Source organism: Rhipicephalus microplus, chromosome X, assembly GCF_043290135.1.
Source record: "Rhipicephalus microplus isolate Deutch F79 chromosome X, USDA_Rmic, whole genome shotgun sequence".
Taxonomy (NCBI): Eukaryota; Metazoa; Arthropoda; class Arachnida; order Ixodida; family Ixodidae; genus Rhipicephalus; species Rhipicephalus microplus.
This window is the reverse complement of record NC_134710.1, coordinates 358,069,383-358,085,474: the sequence shown is the minus strand read 5'-3', so window position 1 is coordinate 358,085,474 and position 16,092 is coordinate 358,069,383. Positions and strand designations below refer to the sequence as shown.

General features: G+C 43.7%; 1 protein-coding gene across 5 annotated transcripts in view; it reads right to left on the bottom strand.

Moving 5' to 3' along the window:
* The window catches only part of LOC119161978 (monocarboxylate transporter 13), a 56,834-nt gene that overhangs the window by 31,443 nt on the left and 9,299 nt on the right, over window positions 1–16,092 (bottom strand). The window contains exon 1 of one of the 5 annotated variants that reach the window (XR_012887470.1): window positions 9,045–9,643. The exons of 1 other annotated variant lie outside the window; for it this stretch is intronic. The gene's annotated coding sequence lies outside the window, so the exon portion shown is untranslated. Of the gene's footprint in view, window positions 1–8,934; window positions 9,644–10,682; window positions 10,784–16,092 lie in introns of those variants that run through there. 3 more of the 5 variants (XR_012887469.1, XM_075879863.1, XM_075879861.1) reach the window with 3 other exon arrangements.

The window sequence follows — 16,092 nt, the reverse complement described above, 5'->3', positions numbered from 1 at the left end:
GCAACGCTAAGGCCGGTCGTCCTAAATGCCTTCCTTCCGCTGAGCCCAGCCAAGGGCCCCTCACTGCATCCTTATGGCCCGTTATTCGCGTACTCCGGTCGCCAACCACCTTTTTTGATAACGCCGTCTCAAACAGAAGAGAAGAACTAAAAAAAACTAAAAAGGAACGACAAAGAGGTGCTCCTGACCAGAGACTCGTATTTGTTCCGATTTGACCATAAAGGGTCATAAATGTGTGGTTGACGTCAACGTCACATACATGCCACGCTGGGACTATATGGTGTGTAAAGCCATGTACCCTGTTGCATTATGTCTGCTCTCTGCTGTAGTACGCTTTCGGGCTGCTACGGAACATACTATGGCGTTTTATGAGTGTATATCCATAGCACCCCCAAGAATACTGTTGTCGCCTCAACTTAAAGAAAATGCATACTGGTTTTTGTTGCTTGTTGCTCTTTCCTTAGTCGCTTATAAAGATTGCATGCCCACTTGTCGTAAAATGTTCTCATTTTTTTATGAACAAGTACCGGTAACACTATACATTTATGAACATTCATGAGTCATTTCGTACGTAGACGCTTTCAGGGATTCTGGTGCCAAATTCAGAAAGCTTTCAGTCCCTAAGTGGCCTGTGCCGTTGGTCACGTGGGCTTGCCAATCCCCCATCCGGCATCGTGATTGGCTAACAATCGTCTTACGATTAACAGAAGTTGTTTTTCCGAATTCGGGCCTTGCAGGAGAGCCTGCCGTTTCTACCTCTTCTCTTTTGAGGAATTATGAAAGTGGGCAAAAGCTGTCACCATATTTTGTAAGCGTTGACTTTGTATGAACTGACTAGAGCAAGACCGACCTGTATAACCTAGGGAACCACCTTTATTTTCAACATCCGCGAGTGGCACCTGCGCCAGAACATGTCGCAAATTCCTCAACTGTTTAGGAGCGCACATGATAATACGAACAAAGAACCGAACGTCGGGCGTGTTGGTAATCTAATGTTGTGAACACAGCGCTAGGCCAACAAAGTATTAAGTAGAAGACTAGACCAAGCTGCATACGTGTAGTCTTCTACTTTATTACTTGTCGTTTAGTGCTATTTTATCGGGTATGCATAAATATAAATATGAATGGAAGACCGTATTTTGTCAATGCTCCCCTTTTAATGTCCGGAAATTGCTTTCAAGAAGTGCTTGAAAACGAAACGCGGGAAGGTAATTAAAGAAAATTACAGCATGTCGCATTATTACTATATAAGCTCTTTAGATGGGAAATTTGATTACAGTCGCGTGCTGATGCCAGTTAAGCCGTGCCGCCTATGTTAGCCAAACTTGACGGAGCTCTTCATACATTAGTTGGTTCGGATTCATCTGGCCCCACGGTTCATACTTTAAGCTCACCCGCTGCACTTCCTTCTACTCATCGCGAAAAAGAAGAAAAAACAGCTAAATAAATGCACGCAAACGCCCTATCTTGTTGTGTTTCAACGTACGCTGTCGGTATCGGAGGCGATGTCTTCGAGAAATGTTTTAGGTGAGGAAGGGCTGAATCACAGGATGTGAACAGAAATTGAAATAGTAGTGCGAGCTTCAGCGTTAAGTTTTCTCATGAGGAGTTCCTGGATCGAACGGGGTGGTGAAAGTAGGTAGGAATATTTAAATAAGTATGCATATATCTTTAAAATAACGTACGTAATTCTCGCGTGAGTTTTCACCAGAGTACAGCGCAAAAAGTACGAATAGTGAACTGTGTCTGACCAACGAGGTGCGACAGACCTGAAAAAAATTAGGCCCAAGAATTGACAGCAGGTACATATACTGGTCTGTTCGTTCTCCCGTTCAGCTGCGTTGAGTTTATTTTTAACAAAAAGAAAAGAGAGTGAAATAAAAAAAGGAGATTAAGCAGATGAAGTTCACTTTGCTACCCTGTACGGGTGAAAAGAAAAACTGTATCTAAAGTGTGCGAAAATGATAATAGCCCTTGAATGCTGGTACAATCCTTCGAAACGTTGACGAATTCAGGCGAAGTATGCACTGACCCCTTGGCTAATCACATTATATAGCACAAAAGAATAAAACTGAGTAAATTAAAGGTGTATAAGGGAAAACCTGTTTCGAATAGAGGTGCGAAAAGTGAATAAAGCCTTTTGAAAGTACACTAATGAGTGGAACCAAAGCTCTGGTTTTGATAATGAAGCTTGAGGAGAAGCTATGTATAGGGAACGCGCAGTGAGTAATGATAAAAGAGTATGATAGGCGCAACGTTCTACTGAAATGCTCATTAGAGGCCAAAGACGGATTTATTCAACAAAACTTCTTTCTATAGGCGAGTTGGTGATGTAAGATGTGACATATTTTTGCGCAAATTAGGAAACAAAAGAACTCGGAAAGCAGAGAAAAAAAACAGCACACAAGCTAAACGCATGCATAAGGTTAAGCACCTACTCTGTGCACTGTGTTTGCCCTGTGTACTGTATTTTTTTTTCTTCTCTTTTCCGAGTTCTTTACTTTCCTACTCTGCGCTGAAACATAGGTCATACGTCATACATCAGCAACTCGCCCAGCAAGAAGTTTTGTTGAATACACCCGTCTTTGAGCCTCTAATGAGCACTTCAGTAGAACGTTGCGCCTATCATACTCTTTATCATTTCTCACTGCGCGTTCCCTATACATCGCTTCTCCTCAAGCTTCATTAAGGACACCACAGTTTCAGGTTCCATTGAATAGTGCCTGTTTGGAAGGGGGGGGGGGGGGGGTAAACACTGCAATGAATCTTCACTCCAGCACTAACAACCCTGCCCATGCATATGCTTGCTCTTGATAATGCATCCGTATTAGACATATAATGAGCACTTTCGTCGAACGTTGCAACTTTGAAGAGGGCGGGGGGAAATTTAACGCAGTGTCTTCACCCCTGCAACTGTAGTTGGTCGAGTCCAAAAAAAAAAAACGAGCTTCGCATTGAACGTTAAAATAATGATAAAACGACGATGGCCTTCTCGCAATGACCTGCATAGGTTTCCGTCTTTCCGTAGCGTAGAGGCGGAAAGCAAACAAATGTTGGAATGCAGCATCAGAGGCAGTCGGCTGCCATCATCCTCAAGGACTCGTATGGGCTTGAAAAAAAAATTAACGGGACAGGGCAGCCTGAGTTAGGGTATGGGACAAACAATAATATATTGATATCTGGGTTTTTACGTCCCGTAACCACGATATGATTATGAGAGACGCCATAGTGCAGGGCTCCGAAAATTTTTATCAACTGATGTTCTTTAACACGCACCGACGTCGCACAGCACTCGGGCCTCTACCATTTCGACTCCGTCGAAGTGCGACCGCCATAACTGGGATGAAACCCGCAACTTTTGGGTCAGCAGCCGAGCACCCTATAGCAACTGATCCACCGAGGTGGACGTAGGATAAATAAGGCACCCCTTTGACGACTAAAGAGAGTGGCCACACCTTTCCCTTTGCGCAAGCCAGCGAGACCAAGAACTTGATTTCAGCGTGTCCTGTAACGCGCAGAGCAAAATAAAGGCGCTGACCCGCTCGGTCAGGAGTCTCTAACACGTGGCCCACAGCCCACCAACCTTTCGCCAGAGGCCCGTAGCCTGCATGAAAGTCTTCGTTCGATATTTTTTAACAAATTTGTGACTCTTTGTGGCATTGCTAAATGGTGCTCGCATTGTTTTCTCACCTATCACCATTATTAACTCTCTCTTCGGGTAAGCTGCACCAACTTTACTGGCCTTAAGCAAAAAAAAATTTTATCGGGCCCCCCATGCGGTCACCTTGTCTTGGAAAATAACCGCAGAACAAAATCTCTATTCTTCCGAATCGGCGTCCAAATTTTAAACAATGTAGACATCATCAATAAGCTCTTGAATTATGATGCCAAATACAATTCAGAAATGACACATATCTTGGCTGCCAAGCGACAATGTTGGCTGCCATTTCGTTCACTCTCTTCAGACCCCTCTTTACTGTCCCGGATGCGGCCTTTGGCCGGCCCTTTGCGGGGCCCAGTTTTCTGACTGCGGCCCAGTAGCTGATGTAAGTTTGAGACCCCGGGTATAACGGAACAGTGCACTAAAAGAACACAAACGTGGGAGTTCGAGTGATCAGTAAAGAAAAGCGTTGCATAAGTCAAGGAGCAATAGCGTAGATTGCACTGGTGTTCAGCTGGGTTTATTGACACCAGGTGATCTTAAGGATCCGAAGATAACTGACTGTCAGCGGGCAATGTCTACAATACCTGGTATTTCTACTATTCTTTACTGAAAGAGTGGGGCTTTTTAGGTGTTTGTTACTATGTCAAAGGCAACCAAATGAATCCGACAGACACGTTGTGTCTATCGTAAAACAGTTATTTTCTCCACCGTTCGTGGACGATAACTCTCGGATAAACACTAGCCAGTTTTCATGAGAATAATAATGCTTTTAGGAAAACTGGAAGGAGTCGAAGCAGCAACATAAACAAACATTTATTAGCTCTACAAAATAGCTTAAAGATGGAAAAGAATGCCATAAAAGACCAGACGTAATAGGACGCTTCCTCAGGGAATATGTCATTAGAAGTCGTGCAAGCAAAAAAAAGAGAAGAAAGAAGGAAGAAAAAAAAGCGGTAGACAGCACTGACACAACTCGCAGCTGGACATTGACTGCAGAAATACAGAATAAAACGAGGAAGCAAAAAAGAAGGGTCATTGCAACTGAACTTGTCAATGTCGCAGATAGGCAAAGCTATTTTTTATTTATTTTTCCTTCTGCTCAGAAATGAGAGTCGATGGATAATAGACAACAGGACCTTTACGCGCAAATAGAAAACACCTCGGTTATCTTGTGGGTGCTTTGATTCCCGCAACCTGCAACTAAGCACATGGTCCATAAATTGCGTACGTGTACATTCGAAATAATGAGGTAAAAAAAGCTTTTGTGAAATTATGTTGGATCACGATAGCAATATTATGCTGTCGATCCCGTCGATGCTCATGTCAAGTCAACCATTGTATTCCTACACTTTGTAAATGGCATTGTACTATTATATTTAAGAGCTTTATACGGGTAAATCGCACTTGTAGTTCCAAAATTGTAATATTGCTACTACTTATTCCAAACCTGAGCACCTCTTTCCTCTTTCACTATCTCGATTTTTTTTTGTAGCCACAACAAGAAAAGTGGATGACAGTAGCTATAACGCATATAACATCAGTACTTCTAAAAGAAAATATCCTTACTTCTTTAGAGCACAGCTTTTTTTGTGAAACAGGTCTAGACAGAATTGAACCACGGCCAATATTTTTTTCTGTGCATGAATAACTTTTAAACAGCACCTTTTGATGTTACTTTGCATTTGTTCTTCTATTTCAAAATCAGGCAAACCTGTATTCAGAAAAAAACGCCATTCGTTTAAGTCGCTTCGACAAAAATAAAATCAGACATTCCGTACACTGCCCCTATAACTGTCGAAATTGTTCTAAATTGGTTTAAATTGGTTGAACAATGCTAAAAAAGCCTTTACGAAAATAAGACAGAAAAATCATTGCGACTTCGGCCCCAGATGATTCGGTATGCAGTCTTGCGAGAGTACAGTTTTCAAGGTTAGTACTAACGTAAATGGAGGGTCTGATAGTCTAGTTCGGGCTCCATTGCACGCAGAGCTCAGCAAAATAAGCAGGCTAAGCAACAGGTGTAGTATGTGCGTGCGTGTGTGTCTGCGTGTGTGTTTGAGTGTTTGTGTGTCTGCATTTGCATGTGCGTCCGTGTGGTTATACACGGAAATCAATGCTAAAACCCGAGTCGTCTTTTTATTTATTTAGCAACCAGTCGCACAGCATGGGGGCCGTATTCACAGAAACGTGATATGATGAAAAATTTATTCTATAAGAATGTTTTAGTCGACCATTATGTTCGAGATATAATTAACGAAGCCGGCTCACCAATGAAAAACGCATTTGCTAACGAGAGGTTTTGTGAATTCTGCCCCAATTTCATAAACGAAACTGCGTCGACGTAATAACCCTCGATTAGAAGCTGCGGATGAGTGCCGTCTGAAGCTTTACAATCCCAATGTCGCGCATTCCTGGGAGTAAACATGACTCAACAGCTTAGACTGAGCTCTGCAGATAGCATTTCGTCTGAGTACCCGCGTTTCTCCATTGATGCCAACAGCAAGATCCGTTGCACAATGCGAGCGCAGAATGTCGGTGAGCGTATATTATAGCATGGACTAAAAAAAAATTCCAGGCATAAAGCGTCGGCCGGCCTCATTCTTGAGCGGCCTATGTAATCCTTGCGTCTTTATTATGCCGCTCACGCATTTGAACTTGCATTCAGGCGCCGCACTGCTTCTGTGCTGTATAGTGGACGTGTGTGTGTGCCTATATGCATTACTCGTCGATCATTACGCCTGTATTAGGCTCGCCATGTGACAGCGTGAGGGATATTGTGTTTCCGCGTGTTTCCTCAATCTTCGGGAAACAGGTGTCACGACTTCTCTTGAAATTTTTGGTTGCTACGGACCTCGCATGTGACTGGTGATAAGTGACAATTATGTTTGAGGTATACTGCAGCGAGATAGAGTACCGGAACAACACTGCAAGTGAAATAGCCCAAGGGCCGCCGTCTTATGCAGGATTACGTCGCGCTATGCACGATTTTTATTTTAAAAGCCTGCTCGTGCTTATTTAAAAAACAAAGGACATTAGCTACCACTAGCAAAGAGAAAACCGGGCCTGCAAATTATGCAAGGCTAGATCCGCCGGCTACCTACAACATCCTCAAACTCAACCTTGCTTATATCAAGTAACGCACTCGCTCGCCGGCGCATTGCGTGCATCTCGGGCCACATCATAACAACGCGTCCGGGTGGCGTAACTGTTGCTCCGAACGCAGAGTACACGCGGAATCTGTCGCGTTGACCTCTGCGGTACGGTTGCTGTCTCCATGCACGGCATCATAGCCCCTGCCGGTCCGGGAGGGCCAATAGTTTTTACTGCGAGAAGCCACGCGCGCGGACGTCGTCTAGGGCTTACGTTTCAGAATGCGATAAACCGTACAAACAGTGACTTAACCTTGCCCTAATGGCTGCTTGCGACACCAACCTGAAACTCGCTGCGTCGCCGAGCGTGTCCGGTATGCAGGAGTGACGCAGCACTTTCGGATTCTGTTTACGTAATTTGTTTTGCATGTACATATAGTAGGATAGTATTTACGTTAGACGGACAAAGCCCTGCAGAAAAAGAAAAAAACAGTTCTACAGCCGCACTGTGCGAGTCTTAAGATGCAGGAATGAGACCTTCGGAATTACGGGATGGCACACATAACAAGAGGGCACCCTCATGTGTCGTCTTGTTACTCATGAGTGCATCTCCCCCTCTATATATTTATTATTTCTCCAATGAATATTTTTTGACATACCCTCCACCTCCAGCCCATACACGCACATCAGCACAAATCTTCGAAGTAAAGAGCTTAGTCGCGAATGGAAGTAAGTGATCGCATTTATCGACGAACGAAATCGCGCATCACCCACATGATTATAGCAGATTGTTGAAATTGCATTAAATTGCTGAATAAATGTCGATAATCGAGTGGTAGTCCTTAAGTTGCAACCAGGGCACGCTAAACGAGTGTCCTACTACTCATCAGTGTCGGGTACTTATTACGAAAAACAGTAAGGAAACCTCACTGAAGACTAGGGCCGAATTCAGAGAACTTTTGGTATGTATATATACTTTTCCCATTGGCCGCCCAGCTTCACTAATGATAAGCCGAGAAGAAGGATAACCTGAAAGGATTTTTTACAAACAATTATGGTGTAAGATGGTATAAATAATACGAAATCAGGACCACCGTGCCTGTTATTAGAAAACTCTTACGTTATAACCGTTCGGCAGGTGAAACTACATTCGATGCTATAATGCTTGTCAAGTCATTACCGAAGTCATGTGGGGATGTGGCTAAAATCACCTTAAGTTAGATGCTCTGCGAAATTGTGGCCAAATTTTCAAAGCTGAACGTTCGTAAGTCCCTATCACCGGTTGTCAGCAGATTTCAATCAAGATATTATTAGCATCAGGATTATCTGAAGGCTTCCCTCGCGCATTCTTTGCGCAGATGTTTACACAATGGCGAATAGCCCTTTTGGAGCGTAAGTGTGTTGCTGTTGGTTGGCCACTTGTGTAAGCTTATGGATCGCCAGGGCCTGTGTTCACAAAAAACATCTCACGCTAAAATTTTCATCGGAGAATCTCTCACCCAATCCCGATGCGGGACATATAATTACCAAACCTGGATGTAAAATAAATAAACTGTCACTTGCTAGTTTTGTGAATTGGGCCTCAGGAGTGCCTGAAATTCGCTCTTACAAGTAATTTCGGCTTAAAATCACTTTTCATGACGATGTGCATTGATTCTAAGCGCTTAATTGTCGCTCGTGTGTTGTTCTCTGCACCGCAACTTCACAATGGGGCAGTACAAACTCATTCACCTTACAACACTGACCCGTTCACTCTTAAATGTCTTACGCTAGAATTTTTCTCAAGCATAAATTGCAAGTGAATCCTGTTACGCAGCATATCACTAGTGAAGCCGGCTGACCAATAAATCTGAGTTCTGATGGACGGAAATATTTACCAATTCGTTTCCTCGTACAACCCGGTTCACTTGTTCCATGGTTTTTCGGGTTGCATCGCTCACAGAGAGCAATGACAAGCGAATAGCGGAAGTTTGACTACCCTCCGCTTACCTTGACCTCACGTGTCCACAATTCTCTACCCTGGCGACAACGAGTGAACAAAACAAAAGCCCTACTAGTGTAGCGTTCAGGCCAACTCTAACCGCAGCTATAAGCGAACACGCTCAGGGCTCACACAAAGGTCGTGACCCGAAGGGTCGCGACGGGTACCGCAACAAGAATATGGCGTTCTTGGCTACTCACCCGGGGAGACACCGACTCCAAGCGTGCGCAGGGGGGGACGAGTGTCATGCCCGCATCGTCTTGCAGGGCGCGAACGGCAGCCTCTCGTAAAACAAATTGACCCAACCAACCTGGGCAGTGGTTGTTCTCAGGGGGCCTCCTTATCTGCGGCCGACGTTGACGGAAAGAGCGCGCATCGGTGCTCGAGCTCGCTGCTGCGACATAGGCGCGTGTGCCAGAGGAGGTGCGCGTGGTACCGAGGCTGCCGGGCCGCCGTGAATGATGCCTCTTGCGCAGCATTCCCCCGTCCAGCGGCATACGACTCACTCTGGCTGCTTACGCACGTGCGGACCACGAGTGCACGCGCCCCTCGGAAGGACAGCTGCAGGAGGTCGGACACGACCGCTGGATCTGCCGCAGCCACTATCTTACACGCAACCGCACGGCGCGTTGTGTGCGCTCGCCCGCACGAAAACAGAACCGCGGGAGAGGACGTGCTCAGCAGCCGTGCTCGCTTTTGGAGCATCTCGACCAATACTGATGCATGAATACGAGCAACGTCTCTTTCCCGTGTATTATTACAGGCACCTATATAGCTTCGAACGTGCTACATGTACGAAGCGCGTTCGCTTCTCGAGTGTTTATACTGTTTATGTTGGGAAAAGCGACTGACTGGCCGAAAGATAATAAGGTCAAGAGGAAACAGAACCGATGCGCCGCGTGAAGAAACAACGAATCGTCTCTCGCGATTAGGTGCACAGTCAATAAGCCCGTTACAACCTTAAGTGAAAGCTGGCCGTGGCCTCGATGTTTTGCGGTGGGTCTTTTATCTAATCGGCAGTGAGTGCCGGGGGCAATAACGCGGAGGTATACATCGAAAAAGGTATAGTCAAGGAAAATGCCCCCCAATGGTCTGACAAATTGCTCATTGGATGAGCAATAACGCTGCAATAACGCACCAACAAGGCAAATTGTTGGTCACTGGCTGTCAACAACAATTACAGTAACGCTTTTAAACTTGCCAATGAATGCATAAAGTTAATTATAAAGATCGTTGAATTCCGCTTTACAACTAATGAAAATGTGCGCACTCCTTCCGTCGAACGCTTGCAGTTAAATATACGATCATTTAACTAAATGATCGATCATTTAGTTGCGTCTCCATACAAAGGCACTGGGATTCGAAGGGTCCACCCTTCGAATCCCAGTGCCTTTGTTTGGAGACGAAACATTTTTTTGAACATTTTAATTAGAGGTGGCAACAGAAAAATTGCAATGATTAGCGTTAAAGGGAAACGTACCCCTCTGACACAATTGCGTAAGCCATTTCAGTGTAAGAGGGACAAAGGCAATTTAGAAGTGCACTCACACGTACAACAAGGATGGAGTCAATTTTTTGGTACCACTACACTTACTTTGTTTTTTTTCTTCTTTTGCGTTGTAAATAAGTCAACTAATTTATTTATTTATTTATTTATTTGCAATACCCTCAGGGCCAAACGGCATCACAGAGGGGAGTGGTTGAGAAAGAAAAGAAAAAAATGCAGCGGCGAATCTTACATCGAGCAGAAGATCTTAATTATACAGGTTAGCTAACAGGCTTTATGGCAAACAAAAAACGCGGGAATGATAAGAATTACATCAAGATAGGAAAAACGACAAGAAAATAAATACTGTACAAGAACAACACAGCATCGGGTAATACAATACTTTGTTGGCTGTAATTACACATAACTAGCTAAGACACTTTGGAAAAAAAGGTGATTTACAATGGTTGCCGCTGATGCGGGAAGCCGGTTCCAGTCCTCAGAGGTGCGAGGTATGAAAGACTGAGAAAAGGCGCGAGTCCTGCAAGAAGGCAACCCGACCTTATGGGAATGATCCAGCCGGGGTGAGATAAAACTAGGAGGCAAGATAAGACCGTCCCGAAGCGATGTGTGATGAAACAGCTTGTGAAACAAGTTCAGACGAAACATTTTACGACGGGATGAAAGTGAAGGTAAGTTGAGGCTAGATTTCATGGCTGTTATGCTAGCTGTCCTGTTGTAATTAGAAAGTATAAAACGAATTGAGTTATTCTGTACCATTTCAAGAGAGTGTATTAGGTTGGCATGACTAGGATCCCATACAGCAGCGGATTATTCGAGTTTAGGTCGTATTAGTGTAGTGTAAAGAAGAAGTTTCAAGAAAGAAGGGGCCATTGAAAAGTTGCGGCGGAGGTAACCTAACATTCGGTTAGCATTTTTAATGACGTAATTACAGTGAACAGTCCAAGTCAGATCAGTTGTTATCTACACCCCAAGGTATTTATAGTTTGTCACGGATTGAAGAGGGGTGTTATCAAGGTAATAGTTTGGAAGTTGATGGTTCGCTCTCGAAACACGTAAAAATTGGCATTTCTTATTGTTAATTTCCATGAGCCAAGTTTTACACCAAAGAGAAATGGAGTTAAGATCATGTTGAAGAGAGGTAATATCGTCATCACGAGTTATCTCTCGGAAGATTACGCAGTCATCCGCAAATAAATGAATCTTGGAGGTAATACAGGACGGTAAATCATTAATGTATATAAGGAAGAGCAGTGGGCCTAGTACAGAGCCTTGTGGTACGCCGGAATGAACGGCACTTGGTTCAGAGCTTACATTATTAACTGAAACAAATTGAGAACGATTTTTTAGAAAACATTCGAGCCATGTGAGAAGCCTGGGATCTATATTAAGTTCTATATCAGGGATCTATATTAACGGTGCGCGCGTCTTCCTGTAGAAAATATCAGGCTACTTTTCATTAAACAGTGCCTCACTTTTTCTTGTTATGCATGTACATATATATATATACATATATATATATATATATATATATATATATATATATATATATATATATATATATATATATATATATATATATATATATATATATATATATATATAATTTTTATTTGTTAAAATTAGATTGTAGTGCTTTAAATGTTTCTAACAGGCTGGCAAAGAAATTATAAATTAGAGCTCACCCAGACTGAATAAAAATATGTTTTTTCCCCCTCTCGGGGATCAGATTTAACAGAATATTCTTCAGCTCGGCTCATTCGGACTCAGTCTCAATGAACATTTTCTGAACCTGGCTCACTCGGACTCAATCTCACCGACATGTTACTCATTCAGACACAGAATCAGATTCACGGCTTGACGCGAGCCTGGGCGGGCATGAGTGTACCGACTCATGAGTCCGTTAGTGGGGTCAACGCTCCTTAAAGCCGATTCCTCGCATAATGATAAAGAAAGTTGGTGCTCAACGATACGCCTTTTTTTATTTTGTATTTTAAAAATAAGATTCATTATTAGTTTCAGGTCAGTAAACACATTTTTTTACGAAATAAGCAACTCGCACAATATATTTTACCTTCCCACAAAAAAGCTTGCCGGAGGGTGCTAGGACGAGGCAACCCTCACCCCCCCCCCCCCCCCAACTTACTCCTTTTATCAACAAATATTTAGGTAGACCATGAGTGCTAGTTAATTGGGCTATGTAAGAATAGACTTGGATATCCACTTAAGGCGGCATATGTAGTGTGTAGTAATGTCCAATAGTAATGTTGTAGATGAGCGGTTACGACCAATAAAGTGGTACTCACTCAGGCTCACTCAAGAAATATATTTTGCGCTTTCGACTCACTCGAAATGAAATTCACCAATTTTTCCTTAACCAGACTCTCTCGTAATCAGTCTCAGTAAAATTTTCTTAAACCGCACTAACTCAGAGACTGATTCACTACCCCACCTGAGTGTGAGTTAGTCTGTGTGAGTCGACTCATGAGAGAGTTTGCCTACCTTTGATGTTATGTGTCCACTTTTTTTCGGTGAAGTAGGCGTCATCTTTTCGAGGAAACGTTTAAAGTTGGAGCGCTCGCAAATACACTTAATCGTGATTCAGGGCTCAACGGTATATGAGAACAGTGAATAAGAGAATAACGTCCTAAAAAACAGAGAACGCCCAATATGTTTAACTGCTCACTGGCGCGAGAAAACAGTATATATATGAGTCAACAAAACAGACGCGCACAGATGGCCGATCCTACACCGGTTGTTGTACGTGTCGCCATCAGGACTCGAGTCGTGCGCCGCGTGAGGATCATAAGTTTGCTGGCTTAACACTGCTGTAGCTACCTATGACCTGAAATTCATTAGCGTTTTACGCTGTTCAAGATCGGAGCTCTCGGTATCCTCCTCAATAACCACGAGGCTACATTAAGAGGTCACAGCAGCGAGAATACAGATTGATACCTATGTCGGACATTGTCAACGGCACTATAAGCCCAAAATGCTTGCAGGGGGGAGCACAAGTGGTAAGCTTCAGATGGCGACAAAAAAAAATGCTGATTCGACAGAAACTGCCTCAGCTCTCTTAATTATGTACTGCGGTGTTACAGCGTTGCTACACCAATGACGCGTTTTCTATACCACACAATTTTTTACGGCTCGCGATGAGCAAAAAAAAAATAACGGTAATAGTAACACCATCTCCCACTCAAGGGAACCATGAATAGCATGCGAAGCAGCCCACAAATCGACCTAAGGTCCCGTTCATTACGGGCGCCTTGCCCGATGTTAGTGCGTCCTTGCAAGTGGTGCACACCATGAATTCACTGTAGTTTCTGTTGCTGTTACTCGTCCCAAACTCTTATTCAAGCACGCCACGCGAAAGCACGTGCGTTCATCGCGCGTCAGCAGAACCTCGTTCCCCGACGCTATCATATGATTGCTGAGATTGTGTAAAAGGGTGTGGCCTCTCCTCCTTACACTGTCACTTAGGCAGGTTCGAACGTGCTAGCGCGTGCCAGCGCGTTCTCGCTAGGACACAAGGCGTTGGTTCATCGCGCGCCTGCAGAATCTCACTCCCCCGTCATCCCATGGTTGCTGAGAGAGTGTAAGGGGGAGCGGCCACAGTGTCTTACCCAGCCCCTTGCACAGGCCCGAACTCGATAGCATGTGAGCGCGTTCTGGCAGTACTTGGGCCAGCTGTTGCGCATGTGCAGTAAGGGTGATCACACACACCGGATTGAACTAGACCATAAGCTGCTTCGCATCTAAAAAAGAACTATGTTGGTGATCAAGCTGTTAGATGTATATCCTCGTGCATAATCTTACACCAGCGTGTGACATTTAAGAATGTATGTCCCTCTCTTATTGGAATGGCCAACAGTATGTCATGCATCTTATGCGGCTGTGAGCATAGATTTTCCTAACATTAACTAGAGGGACTCTGGCGCTGCGATCGTTCAGCGACCATGGGAATGATGGGTAGTACACACATTTGTCTAGTCTTCGTACTTGCGGGCGGCGAATCGTTCTTGTGGCTTCGTTTATTGCTGTGTTTCGGTTTTGTTTTGAAATAAAGATTCAAACCTTTTGAACTTGGTGACCCAGTTTGGAAAGGTAAGACTAAAATAATGAGGTGGTAAAGCACAATCGCTGAACATTTGCTGATTTTTGTTTCGTGAGAAGACAGCTCTAAGCCACACGAACACACACGGAGCCAAAATCAGGCCAGAAGTACGAAGTTTAGACAAATGTGTGTACCACCCATCATTCCCATGCTTGCTGAAGCGCTGTGCGTTGCAGCTCCCATAGATACTAGCGCCAGAGTTCCCTCTAGCGTATATTAGGAAACTCTATGGCTGTGAGGAAAGGATTGATCACATGCAGGACTATCACCCATCCTAACAGACTAACAGCATGCCCTAGTTGGCCATCTCCATCGTCATGATGTAAAGCCACTTTCATAACACAACATCGTGGGTCTTTTTTTCATGTCTCCTTACATGCAAAAGGCCATGAAGCCCTAATGTGCTAACTAAAGTCGGCCGAACTTCACAAGCGTTCATTAACTACCAATGAGTGTTCCTTTTGTGTGTTCATGCCAGCTGTTTCTTTGTTCTTCTTGCCAGTCTTTTTCCTTCTTTTCTACCTTATCTATTACTACCCCCCTCTACGTGTAAGGTAGCAAACCGAGCCAGTGCTTGCTTAACATCCTTTCCTTCCTCCTTCGCATGTCTCCCTCTCTCTCGGTTTTTCTCATGGCATAGACCAAGATATTACAAGTCTTTCGATGACGATACATTAAGTACGTAATAGCAAATAAAACAGTTATCACAGCATGAGTCCCAGCCATAAAATCTGATGCCAAATCCTCAAATCTCACGAAAACATTTTTGCGCAAGAGAAATTTAGTTTCATAAGTTGATTCACGAAACGAAAAAAATGTCGTAAGAGGCCATCGTTGTGACATCGGCCGCTGCAATAAAGCGCGCTGTGACTGCCCGGGAACATGTCAGCGATGGTGATGCAGTTGCTATATTTGCTTACGTCACCGAAAAGGGCTCGTAAGTGAATTCACGAAGCAAAATTTTGCGTAAAAACAGCGTGGCTAAGAGAAAATCCTAAGGGTGATCCGGACCACTCTTAGGAACAATGTGGTTAATTATAACCTGCTGCCGCGGCGGTATACTTCAGTGCCTTAGCTGGTGTGACCAAAAATAGTCACAAAAAATAGTCTGACCAACTCCAGGCAACGGTGAGCAACATGCGTTTAGTCGCGTCGTAATTGCATATGGCAAGTTACGTGGGACACGCTGTATAACATTGTAGTTCTGCATTTGTATCATAATAAAATGTATTTTCGGTCTTGACTCTTTGTGTATTCGTTGAGACTTCCTTTCTTTTTATTATTTCTGCATACTTGTCATCAGTTTCTGAGAATATGGCATATGTAAATATGAGCACATATTTAATATCTGTACAATTTTGCATGTAGCGTGGTTGTAACGATGATCTGTATTTTTATAAGTTGCAGAAGTAACAAGGGATCAGGTGCTCCACGGTCACGTAGAGTGCATCACGAACAGAGCACAGAAGACCAACAAGTAGAAAGGGATTGTCAGTGAGTGTGTTCTCCTGCTCAAAGTTCACGACAGCAGAAAGAGCACATTGGGATATCTGGAGCAGCTTGAATTGTATACATAGTAACATTCTGTGCAGCTGCAGTTGAACGTCTTTGCAGTTCATTATTAAACAGTTACTTTTGCGCTTGAGCATTCCAAACTAATTAAATTCTACACTCCAGATACCAAACTATGACACTAATTTAAAGGCTGCTATAGTGCTAGTGGGAAAATGAATT